The sequence below is a fragment of the Chiloscyllium plagiosum genome, unplaced genomic scaffold, assembly GCF_037043375.1.
Source record: "Chiloscyllium plagiosum isolate Xiang-an unplaced genomic scaffold, Cpla_swu_hap1 HiC_scaffold_23, whole genome shotgun sequence".
NCBI classification, from domain to species: Eukaryota; Metazoa; Chordata; class Chondrichthyes; order Orectolobiformes; family Hemiscylliidae; genus Chiloscyllium; species Chiloscyllium plagiosum.
The window spans coordinates 43,403,420-43,416,845 of NW_028270161.1; positions in this window are offsets into that span (position 1 = coordinate 43,403,420).

Here is a 13,426-nt window from a genome sequence, read left to right on the forward strand (position 1 = left end):
GGTGAGGGGGTGGGGTGGGGGTGGGGATTGCTAAGTTTTCTTCTTGGGTGCTCTGCTTAGCCAATTCACCCGTCCTTATGTTTCCAACCGGTGAAGTTCTACGGTGGCCCTAACTCTAACAATGCCATACCCACAGTATTAGGCAGCCTGGAACATGTATCTTAGCAGGGATGTATTTTCTGTCTGCTGAACCAAATGCTCTAGCTTCCTACAGTGGCAGGAAGTCTGTCAGATTGTCACAGATATACATATTGTCTGAATATATTTGAGGGGGTGGAAATTGCATTGGACAACTAAATGAATTTGCTACTATCGCTAATTCAGCAGCCTGAGTGCTCGTTTTGCTGGAAAGCTTTAAAGCTAGCTCCAATAGGGGCCTACTTTAATCCCACACCCTATTCACCTATTTCCATCCTCCATAATAGATGATCCATCTACAATTTGATTTTTTATTGTACCTTCTCTGGGTATATCTTCCTTGCATTCACCTCTTTTGTTTTGGCACAAATGGTCACATTTCTTGCCACTATTTGGCACTTTCCTCTATAGTTCAGGTGGTCTGCTAAGAAACTGGGCTAAGTCTGTTTGAGTTGAACATCTTGACCCTGAAACATTAGGGTGCACCATGCTATGTGGTTCTGGCTAACTGTACTGCCTTTGATTTGTTCATCCAATAGCAGTTGTACGGGAGTAGGATCAGTTAATATGATGAGGGGATTGAGTTCAATGTTATAAGTGAAGGGGCTGTGCCACCAGAAAACTGCTAATTGGTATCTCCCAACTGGGGGTAGGAGCCATCGGTCCAAGTCTCCCATGGAGGAACTTAGCCACCAGTGTGGCGTCTGTAACTTATGTCTGTACTGGCAATTTCCAACACAAAGAGGAGTTCTGGGTGTGGAACCTGTAGTGCTGGAGCTTTTGCCAGAGCTCATTTTAAGTTGGAGACAGTCAGTGCTGCTCTGTCCAATTCCAGGGGCTATTCTTTCTTTTAAGGAGTTCCAATAATGGGGAGGTTTTAGTGGAAAAAACCGTCAATGTAGTTCCTATAAAATCTCACTATTCCTAGAAAGGATTGTCACATCTTTTGGGCAGGGGTAATTAGAGTGCTGCTTGGATTTGCTTCCTTTCAATTCCACATTTGCCATGGGTAGCTGAGGTTCCTCGATATGTGTCTCAAGACTTCATGAATTGAGCCTTTTTGGGACTGACTTTTAATCTGAGTGCTGTAGGAAGGGTCAGTAATTCACCTCGTAATCTTAAATGTTCCTCCCGAGTATCTGTCTGTAGGAGGAGATCATCCACGTATTGAATTGGGAATACAGGTCGTCAAAAATCTTCTAGTATTTTGGCAAAACTTTGGTGAAATGCACGTGGGAAATTGTGAAATCCTGGGGCAAGCAGGTCCATATTGCTCTTGGAACATAAAAGCAAGTTTGTACTGGCATTGCTGGTTTATGAAGGTGGACCAAATCTACTGCTAATACCTACATGGTAAAATATGTGGAGCCCGCTTTATCATTGTTTCAGGTCTGGTTGCTGTTGTTTGTGCTGTCACTAAGGTTTTTTTTTTAGTTCCTTGTGGATGATTTAGTCTCCAAGAATCACCTGGCTTTCTAACAGGCCAGGTTGGAAAATTGTTTGTTGAAGCTACAGAGCGTAGTTCTGTCTTGTAGTAGGCTAGCAATTACTTTCACGATCTCACATCGGCTTGTTTAGGAAAGCTGTACTATTTCTGGGGTCTGGGATTAGGCCCTCTACAGCTAGCTTCTCTATCAAACAGCCACAGTCATTTTGTGCCAGTGAATGTGACTGGGTACTTCGCAATAATCTCCTGTGCTCCAAAATCAACAGTCATATCTTCCAAAATTCCCCAATTGTCTGTATATAGAGTCATAGATTTGTACAGCACAGAAACAGGCCCATTGATCTAATGCGTCCATGCCAATGAGATATCCTAAATTAATCTAGTCCCATTTGCCAGCATTTAGTCCATATCCCTCAAAATTCTTCCTATTCATGAACCCATCCAGACGCCTTTCAAATGATGTAATTATACCAGCCACGGTGGCTCAGTGGTTAGCACTGCTGCCTCACAGCACCAGAGACCTGGGTTCGATTTTTGCCTCAGGTGACTGTCTGTGTGGAGTTTGCCCATTCTCCCTGTGTCTGCACGGGTTTCCTCCGGGTGCTCCTGTTTTCTCCCATGTGTAAAGATGTGCAGGTTAGGTGAATTGGCTATGCTACATTGCCCATAGGGGAGACCAGACCTCACCTGAGCGTGTCAACAGATTGACAAGACCTCTGATACACAATATTGTGCCCTTGAAGAAGACTAAGTGTGAAAGATTTATTGCCCCCTTTAAAGTATATACATATTTACATCTCTTGATTAAGCACCTGCATTTGTTAATATGAACATCACAACTAGGGAGTGCCTGAGAACAGTTTAGTTATATAAATCTTGCATTTCCATTCATTGCCTTTGAAGAATAGTTTCTGCCTCTTGGTATTCTGCTAAATTCAGAAATTATAGGTTTGATTCTCTGAACAAAGGCACTGCGTGATGATTCATCAGTGTCTGAAATTAATTGCTACCTTAGCTTGGCTTTTCCATTTTTAGGATGTTAAAATTATGCAACAGTGTATTAACTTCTTTGCTGTATCTGCTATCATTAAATGATTCAAAATGACTAATTAAAAAACCTTTCAAAAATGCTTCAATATTTTGAACACAAGTAAAAGATTGAAACCACACTTGATTTGCCTCAAAGGAGTAAATCAAGGAAATGTATTTTGCTTTGTGAATCTTGATTCCAACTTCACATCAATATAGATATAGAGCCGGATGTTATATGCTCTTGCCAGGTATGCTTTCATTGTGGTGGCATGTAAAATAAATTGGGTGGCTATCTCACCACTGTTCCAACAACCACTAATCTTTCTCCCTTAATACAGAAATTATGCAGGCACTGAAATCAGCAGCCCACCCAACATATATAAATACGTAATTCAGGATGGCTACTTTGAATCTTAAATATATTGTGGTATGAACCTACGGGAGTGTTTTTAAAAGTGTTCTTTAAATGACAGGAAGGAAGGAAGGAGGGCATCAGCTTCTATGTCTGAACTCCCAATGAGCATCGCATACCCTCCAAGGATATGAAACCCCTTCCTTCTTCCCTGCTTGCACTTTAAAACCTACATGTTGCCCACCCTTCCTGAGGTGACCAAATCATCATCACCAGTGTAACTGTGACCAGGATCCATTGGACCTTCTTCTTGGGAATGGTCACAACTCCTGCAGTGTCCACTGCTGTGGTTTGGTGTAGCTGGAACTGCTTCTCCCACTCAGGGGCTAAAGTCCCATGATCCATAAATTGGCCATAGCTCCAACACAGTATGGTTGCTGGGTTTATGTCTAAGTCTACTGACTGACCACTGACTTTCCTTCTGGAGTACAAGCTGTCTGCTCCTAACCCCTGGCATAATGGTTTGCCCATGGTTATTTATGGCATAGAAGAAGGCTATTGGACAATCAAGTGCCTGCCAATCTTCCATGGAACATTCTGTCCCTGCAAGTTTATTTCCTTCTCGTGCCCATCCAATTTGTTTTTGAATAATTTATTGGTTGTGCATTCACTATCCTCGTGGACAATAGGTTCCAGATCATATTATTTGGCCCAGGCTTGCACATCAACTATTGACTTTGATGGTTTGGCATGAGACTAATAGCTGAAGGCTCTGATCTGGACATGGGAGAGATGACTATCCTTGACTCGTCTTGTAGTTTATGATCTGTAACTGTTCCACTTATGAGTGATTGCTGTTTGCCTCTGGCAGCTTCTGGCAAACTTTTTTATTTGCACCATAAACCATTCTTTAGCTGTAAGTATGTCTTTCACTAATACATACTATACTATCCTTGCCCTGAAGATGTTGGTGGTTATCTGCTTTCTTTCATCGTTGCCAACTTTGGGATGTAAGTACAATCACAGTGCTGTTTGAAAGGGGATTCCAGGATTTTGACTCAACAACAATGACAAATTATGAATTAGTTCTGTTATGGTGGTGGTTTGGAGAGGAACTTGTATGTCACAGTGTGCCCATGAATCTGCTGTCCTTGTACTTGGGAGTTTGTGGTGGCACAGCAGCTCAATGGTTAGCATTGCTGCCTCAAAGCACCATGGACCCGGGTTCGATTCCCACCTCAGGCAACTGTCTGTGTGGAGTTTGCACATTCTCCCCGTGTCTGTGTGGGTTTCCACCCACAGTCCAAAGATGTGTAGGTCAGGTGAATTAGCCATGCTAAATTGCCCACAGTGTTAGGTGCATTAGTCATGGGTAAATGTAGGGGAATGGGTCTGGTTGGGTTACTCTTCGGAGGGTCAGTGTGGACTTGTTGGGACGAAGGGTTTGTTTCCATACTGTAGGGAATCTAATCTTAAAATAAAGGAGCCTTGTGAGAAATTGGAGATGGTATACACTCTATTGGCACTAAAGGGAATGAATGTTGAAGGTGGTTAACAGGCACCAATCAAACAGGTTGCTTCATCCTGGATGGTATTCAACTTCTTGAGTGTTGTTGTTGGAGCTTCAGTCATTCAAGTAATTAGAGAGTATTCCATCAAAGTTCCAAGTTCCTGACACTGGGGAGACAGAAGATGAGTTACTCACCTCAGAATTCCAAGCCTCTGATTTGTTCTTGTAGCCACTCTATATGACTGGTCCAGTTTAGTTGCATTAGAAAAAAGGAGCAGGACTGGACCATTCAGCCCATCAAACTTGCTGTGTCATTCACTTGATTCATGAATGTTCCTCTACCTCATGGCCATTCCACACACACACACCCGGCCCAGCCTCCGCCGCCTATACTTTGACACTTCAGCCTCCAGGAATATTGGCATCAGTAGTGAGGAAGAAGAGAGCTGTTCTGATGGGATGGGCTCCGGGTTCCATCTGAATGATGCTAGGTCCTCAGTCCATGCAAAACACATAACTAGGACTGGGCATAGGGCTTTAACCTAAAGAGTGGTGTGGGGGTTTGGAAACTTACAGGAGAGTTAAGGGGAGGAGAAGGCTCAGTAGAGGCTATTATTTCCACAACAAGTAATAGGACAGAGAGTATAGAAAGGATCAGGAATCTAACTTCATGCACTGCAGATAGGGGGACAACTATGAGAAGGGGAGGGGGGAGTGTCAACACAGAACTGAGGGTGCTGTTCCAAGTGCATATAGTATACAAAACAAGGTAAATGAGTTTATAACATAGATTGAAATTAGCGGGTATGATGTTGTGGGAATGTTGCAGCAAAGGAGTAAAGATTGGAAACTAAATATCCAAGGATACCCAGCCTGTCAAAACGACGGGCAAATGGACTGAGGGAGCAGGGTTGCATTGTTAGTAACAAATGAAACTGAATCAGTTGCAACAAGGGATATAGAGTCAGAAAGCATGTAAGAAAGGCATGATTACAATAATCGTGGGGGACATCAGTTTGCAAATGGCCTAAAAAAGTCAGGTTGCTAGGGATATCAGGAAAAGGAATTTTTGGAATGTTTATGCGATGGTTTTTTTGAAGCAACTTGTGGTAGAACCCACAAGGGAACAGGCAATTCTGGATTTAGTGATATGCAATGAAGCAGACTTGATCAGCAAGCTGAAGGTGAAGGAACCCTAGGGGGTAGTAATTATAAGCTGACAGAATTTACTTTGTTGTTTGAGAGAGAGAGAGAGAGAAAAGCTACAATCAGAGGTAACAGTATTACAACTGAGTAAAAATAGCTACAAAAACCTGAGGAAGGATCTGGGTGGAATTGGTTGGAAGGTGAGCCAAGCAGATGAGATGGTGGAGCAACAATAGCAGGAATTTCGGGATGCATTTGGCAGGCACAACAGAAATTCATCCTGAGGAAGAAGAAACATATTAAGGGAGGATGAGGCAACCATGGCTAACAGGGGAAATCATGGATGGCATAAAGTCAAAAGAAAAAACATACAACGTGGTGTAGATTAGTGGGAAGCCAAAGAATTTTAAAAAGCAGCAGAGAATAACTAAAAACAAGGGGAATAGCTGAACTTGAGAATAAGCTAGTTAATAATACAAAAGAAGATTGCAAGAGTTATTTTAGATATTAAAAAGGAAAAAGAGAGCCAGAGTTGACATTGGACTGCTGGAAAATTAGGCTGGAGAAGTCGTACAGGAAATGGCGAAGGAACTGAATTAGTGCTTTGCTTCAGTTTTCACAGTGAAGGACACCAGTAGTATACCAGAATTACAAGAGAGTCGGGGGCAGAGGTGGGTGGGGTGGCAATCACTAAGGAGAAGGTGCTGTGGAAGCTAAAAGGTCTGAAGGTGGGTAAATCACCTAGATCGGATGGACTTACACCTCAGAGTTCTGAAGGAGATAGCTGAGGAGATTGTAGAGGCATTGGTGGTGATCTTTCAGAGAACAGGACTAATGTAACACCCCTGTTTAAGAAGGGAGGTGTTTTTTTCAGCAAGGTGGCAGCTGTTGTCCAGTGGAGTTCCGCAGAAGTCCGTGTTGGGACTACAATTGTTCATGTCATATGTTAACAACCTGGATGAAGGAATTGAAGGCAGAGTTGCTAGGTTTGCACATGATACAAAGATAAGGGGAAGAACAGGTCGTGCTGAGGAAGTGAAGAGGCTCAGAAGGACATGAAGGAGAGTGGGCAAAGAAGTGGCAGATGGAAGACAAGGTGGGAAAGTGTAAAGTTGTGCATTTTAGTAGGGAGAATGGAGGTGTAAGCTATTCTCTAAACAGGGAAAGGCTTTGGAAATCTGAAGCGCAAAGGAACTTGGGAATCTTAGTTACAGATTCTCTTTCAGTTAAAATAAAAGTTCAATTGATGGTTAGGAAGTCAAAGAAGTGTTGCTAATCATCTTAAGAGGGCTAAGATACAAGAAGAAGGATGTACTACTGATGCTGTATAAGACTCTAGTCAGACTGCATTAAGAGTATTGTGAGCAACCTTGGTTCTCATATCTAAAGAAAGATGTGTTGGTATTGAAGAGTATATAAAAGGGATTTACAACAATGATCTAGTGAATAGATGGCTTGTTATACGAGGAGCTGTTGAGGATTCTGGGTCCTAAAAGGAGGAGGACGATTCTGATTGAAACTCTCGGGATACTTAGAGGTGCGGAGGTAGTGTACATGGAGAAGATGTTCCTTCTAGTAGGACAGACTAGGATCCAAGGTATAGTCTCAGAGTGAAGGGATGACCCTTTAGAAGATATTTACAAATTTATTGTTACTTGCATTTGAAAATACAGTAAGATACATATGTGGCCACAAAGACAGCACATAAATTCTTTATAAAAACAAAAGGAGACAATGTTAGAACAAATATAACTATTTGTTCATTCCACAGCCTCTCGGTTTCACGGACTGATCTCTGCCAAGGACCATGGGTCTGTCGAAACCACCAAGGACTGGGTGCCTGTTGAAACCACTAAGAACCAGGGGCTTGTTGAAACCAAAAAGAACCAGGGACTTGTCGAAACCACCAAGGACCAGGGGCTTGTCAAAACCACTGAGAACCAGGGGCTTATTGAAGCCAACAAGGACCAGGGGCCTGTCAAAACCGCTGAGGACCAGGAGCCTGTCCAACTGAGCAGCAGGCAATGACGACTGGGGGACACAAGGATCTGTGCTTGGGCCCCAGCTATTTGCAACCCATATCAATCACCTGTCTTTCTTCAAGTAATCATAAAGGTCCAAAATGCCGAGCTCAAGTTTAGAATTGGCAACCCCAAATGTATAGATTATATTACTTACAGGTGTATTGACCGTTTTATCAGAAAATGCAAACATAAAGAGCTTGAGTGTGATTTTACCTAAAAAGAACTCTCGGGAAAGTTCATCAGTCAGCAATCATCTCAACATCAATTAAATACTTAACAAATTATTTTCTGGTTAAACAAATAGCCATACTATTGTCTCCAGATTTGAAGATGGGCATAAGTATGAAGCCATAGTTACAAGCCAAGAGCAGTCACATGAGTTAGGTGAAGCAAACACTATTGCAATGTGTACAAAATTTATCAAACCAACTATATCTGTTGCAGATTGTAGTGATTGGGACTAGGACCAGGTGGATCTCATTGACTATTAAATCCTTGATTAAGGTTGTTAACCTGAGCCAATCAGAGAGCACTGGCTGACATATATATAAACAAGAGGGCAGGGAGTGGAGTGCATCATTTCTCCCTCCAACTCTATTTTGATTTAGTCCCTACCCTCCCCTTCACTGTTTTGATCACACAGCACTGTCCCTTGATGTGAAGGGCAGTGTTTGTCACTGGCCACCCGGGCGTTTTCCTATCTTCCTGGTGGTGGAAATTAAATAAAGATTGGTGCACTTTGTGTCTTTCACTGTGTCTCACACCTGCACACACACACCATGGGTGCTGGGGATAAAATAAGCACTACCGCACTTAGGCGGTAGTGTGGGGTTAAAAGAAAAAAAAAGAGATAAAACAAAAAAAATATAACCAGGAGATGGCAGAGGTGGGCATCGCAGGGTGTGGAGTGAAAAAAAAAAAAAAAAAAAAGTGTACCATGGGTTCTGGGGATAAAAATAAGCACTACCGCACTTAGGTGGTAGTGTGGGGGTTAAAATAAAAAAAAAATAAATAAAAAAAATAAAAAAAAATAATATAAAATAATTAAAAAAAAACAAAAAAATATATAACCAGGAGAATTGGTGCACTTTGTGTCTTCCACTGTGTCTCACATCTGCACAGAAAAAAAAAAAAAAAAAATATATATAAACAAGAGGGCAGGGAGTGGAGTGCATCATTTCTCCCTCCAACTCTATTTTGATTTAGTCCCTACCCTCCCCTTCACTGTTTTAATCACACAGCACTGTCCCTTTGATGTGAAGGGCAGTGTTTGTCACTGGCCACCCGGGTGTTTTCCTATCTTCCTGGTGGTGGAAATTGAATAAAAGATTGGTGCACTTTGTGTCTTTCACTGTGTCTCACACCTGCACACACACACCATGGGTGCTGGGGATAAAATAAGCACTACCGCACTTAGGTGGTAGTGTGGGGGTTAAAATGAAAAAAAAAAACAGGATAGGAAAAAAAAGAGAAAAAAAAAATAACCAAAAAAAAAAGAAAAAAAAAAATTAACAGGGGAATTGTCCCTACCCTCCCCTTCACTGTTTTGATCTCACAGCACTGCCCTTTGATGTGAAGGGCAGTGTTTGTCACTGGCCACCCGGGTGTTTTCCAAAATAAAAAAATATATAAACAAGAGGGCAGGGAGTGGAGTGCATCATTTCTCCCTCCAACTCTATTTTGATTTAGTCCCTACCCTCCCCTTCACTGTTTTAATCACACAGCACTGTCCCTTTGATGTGAAGGGCAGTGTTTGTCACTGGCCACCCGGGTGTTTTCCTATCTTCCTGGTGGTGGAAATTGAATAAAAGATTGGTGCACTTTGTGTCTTTCACTGTGTCTCACACCTGCACACACACACCATGGGTGCTGGGGATAAAATAAGCACTACCGCACTTAGGTGGTAGTGTGGGGGTTAAAATGAAAAAAAAAAACAGGATAGGAAAAAAAAGAGAAAAAAAAAATAACCAAAAAAAAAAAAAAATTAACAGGGGAATTGTCCCTACCCTCCCCTTCACTGTTTTGATCTCACAGCACTGCCCTTTGATGTGAAGGGCAGTGTTTGTCACTGGCCACCCGGGTGTTTTCCAAAATAAAAAAATATATAAACAAGAGGGCAGGGAGTGGAGTGCATCATTTCTCCCTCCAACTCTATTTTGATTTAGTCCCTACCCTCCCCTTCACTGTTTTAATCACACAGCACTGTCCCTTTGATGTGAAGGGCAGTGTTTGTCACTGGCCACCCGGGTGTTTTCCTATCTTCCTGGTGGTGGAAATTGAATAAAAGATTGGTGCACTTTGTGTCTTTCACTGTGTCTCACACCTGCACACACACACCATGGGTGCTGGGGATAAAATAAGCACTACCGCACTTAGGTGGTAGTGTGGGGATTTAAAAAAAAAATATATATATATATATATAAACAAGAGGGCAGGGAGTGGAGTGCATCATTTCTCCCTCCAACTCTATTTTGATTTAGTCCCTACCCTCCCCTTCACTGTTTTAATCACACAGCACTGTCCCTTTGATGTGAAGGGCAGTGTTTGTCACTGGCCACCCGGGTGTTTTCCTATCTTCCTGGTGGTGGAAATTGAATAAAGATTGGTGCACTTTGTGTCTTCCACTGTGTCTCACACCTGCACACACACACCATGGGTGCTGGGGATAAAATAAGCACTACCGCAGTTAGGTGGTAGTGTGGGGGAGAAAAAAAAAGCAAAAAAAAAAAGAAATAAAGAAAGAAAAAAATATATATATATAAACAAGAGGGCAGGGAGTGGAGTGCATCATTTCTCCCTCCAATTCTATTTTGATTTAGTCCCTACGCTCCCCTTCACTGTTTTGATCACACAGCACTGCCCTTTGATGTGAAGGGCAGTGTTTGTCACTGGCCACCCGGGCGTTTTCCTATCTTCCTGGTGGTGGAATTTGAATAAAGATTCGTGCACCTTGTGTCTTCCACTGTGTCTCACACCTGCACACACACACCATGGGTGCTGGGGATAAAATAAGCACTCCTGCACTTAGGCGGTAGTGTGGGGGTTAAAAGGAAAAAAAATATAAACAGGAGAAAAAAAATATAAACAGGAGAAGGTCCAGGCAGCGAGCCGTGGAGAGGGTCGTTAGGGCCGACTGCCTGCCCCTCTTCCGCGGTTACGTTAGAGCCCGAGTGTCCTTAAAAAAATATATATATAAACAAGAGGGCAGGGAGTGGAGTGCATCATTTCTCCCTCCAACTCTATTTTGATTTAGTCCCTACCCTCCCCTTCACTGTTTTGATCACACAGCACTGTCCCTTGATGTGAAGGGCAGTGTTTGTCACTGGCCACCCGGGTGTTTTCCTATCTTCCTGGTGGTGGAAATTGAATAAAGATTCGTGCACTTTGTGTCTTCCACTGTGTCTCACACCTGCACAAAAAAACAATTAAAAAAAAATAAACAAGAGGGCAGGGAGTGGAGTGCATCATTTCTCCCTCCAACTCTATTTTGATTTAGTCCCTACCCTCCCCTTCACTGTTTTGATCACACAGCACTGTCCCTTGATGTGAAGGGCAGTGTTTGTCACTGGCCACCCGGGTGTTTGCCTAATAGAAAAAAAGAAAAAAAAAAGAAAAAAATATATATATAAACAAGAGGGCAGGGAGTGGAGTGCATCATTTCTCCCTCCAATTCTATTTTGATTTAGTCCCTACCCTCCCCTTCACTGTTTTGATCACACAGCACTGTCCCTTGATGTGAAGGGCAGTGTTTGTCACTGGCCACCCGGGTGTTTTCCTATCTTCCTGGTGGTGGAAATTGAATAAAGATTTGTGCACTTTGTGTCTTCCACTGTGTCTCACACCTGCACACACACACCATGGGTGCTGGGGAAAAAAATAAGCAAAAAAATAAATAAATAAACAGGAGTGGGAATAAAAAAAAAAGAACAGGAGTGGTGCACGGAGTGGAGTGCATCATTTCTCCCTCCAATTCTATTTTGATTTAGTTCCTACCCTCCCCTTCACTGTTTTGATCACACAGCACTGCCCTTTGATGTGAAGGAAAAAAAAATATATATAAACAAGAGGGCAGGGAGTGGAGTGCATCATTTCTCCCTCCAACTCTATTTTGATTTAATCCCTACCCTCCCCTTCACTGTTTTGATCACACAGCATTGCCCTTTGATGCGAAGGGCAGTGCTTGTCACTGGCCACTTAAAATAATAAGAAAAATAAATAAATAAACAAAATATTCCCCCTCCAACTCTATAAATAAAAGAAAAAAAAGAAAAAAAAGAAAAAAAAATAAACAAGAGGGCAGGGAGTGGAGTGCATCATTTCTCCCTCCAACTCTATTTTGATTTAATCCCTACCCTCCCCCTCACTGTTTTGATCACACAGCATTGCCCTTTGATGCGAAGGGCAGTGCTTGTCACTGGCCACTTAAAATAATAAGAAAAATAAATAAATAAACAAAATATTCCCCCTCCAACTCTATAAATAAAAGAAAAAAAAGAAAAAAAAGAAAAAAAAATAAACAAGAGGGCAGGGAGTGGAGTGCATCATTTCTCCCTCCAACTCTATTTTGATTTAGTCCCTACCCTCCCCTTCACTGTTTTGATCACACAGCACTGTCCCTTGGTGTGAAGGGCAGTGTTTGTCACTGGCAACTCGGGTGTTTTCCTATCTTCCTGGTGGTGGAAATTGAATAAAGATTTGTGCACTTTGTGTCTTCCACTGTGTCTCACACCTGCACAAAAAAACAATAAAAAAAAAATAACCAAGAGGGCAGGGAGTGGAGATCATCATTTCTCCCTCCAACTCTATTTTGATTTAGTCCCTACCCTCCCCTTCACTGTTTTGATCACACAGCACTGTCCCTTGATGTGAAGGGCAGTGTTTGTCACTGGCCACCCGGGTGTTTGCCTAATAGAAAAAAAGAAAAAAAAAAAGAAAAAAATATATATATAAACAAGAGGGCAGGGAGTGGAGTGCATCATTTCTCCCTCCAATTCTATTTTGATTTAGTCCCTACCCTCCCCTTCACTGTTTTGATCACACAGCACTGCCCTTTGATGTGAAGGGCAGTGTTTGTCACTGGCCACCCGGGTGTTTTCCTATCTTCCTGGTGGTGGAATTTGAATAAAGATTTGTGCACCTTGTGTCTTCCACTGTGTCTCACACCTGCACACACACACCATGGGTGCTGGGGATAAAATAAGCACTCCTGCACTTAGGCGGTAGTGTGGGGGTTAAAAGGAAAAAAAAATATAAACAGGAGAAAAAAAATATAAACAGGAGAAAAAAAAATATAAACAGGAGAAGGTCCAGGCAGCGAGCCATGGAGAGGGTCGTTAGGGCCGACTGCCTGCCCCTCTTCCGCGGTTACGTTAGAGCCCGAGTGTCCTTAAAAAAAAATATATAAACAAGAGGGCAGGGAGTGGAGTGCATCATTTCTCCCTCCAACTCTATTTTGATTTAGTCCCTACCCTCCCCTTCACTGTTTTGATCACACAGCACTGTCCCTTGATGTGAAGGGCAGTGTTTGTCACTGGCCACCCGGGTGTTTTCCTATCTTCCTGGTGGTGGAAATTGAATAAAGATTCATGCACTTTGTGTCTTCCACTGTGTCTCACACCTGCACACACACACCATGGGTGCTGGGGAAAAAAATAAGCAAAAAAAAAAAATAAACAGGAGTGGGAATAAAAAAAAAAGAACAGGAGTGGTGCACGGAGTGGAGTGCATCATTTCTCCCTCCAATTGTATTTTGATTTAGTCCCTACCCTCCCCTTCAC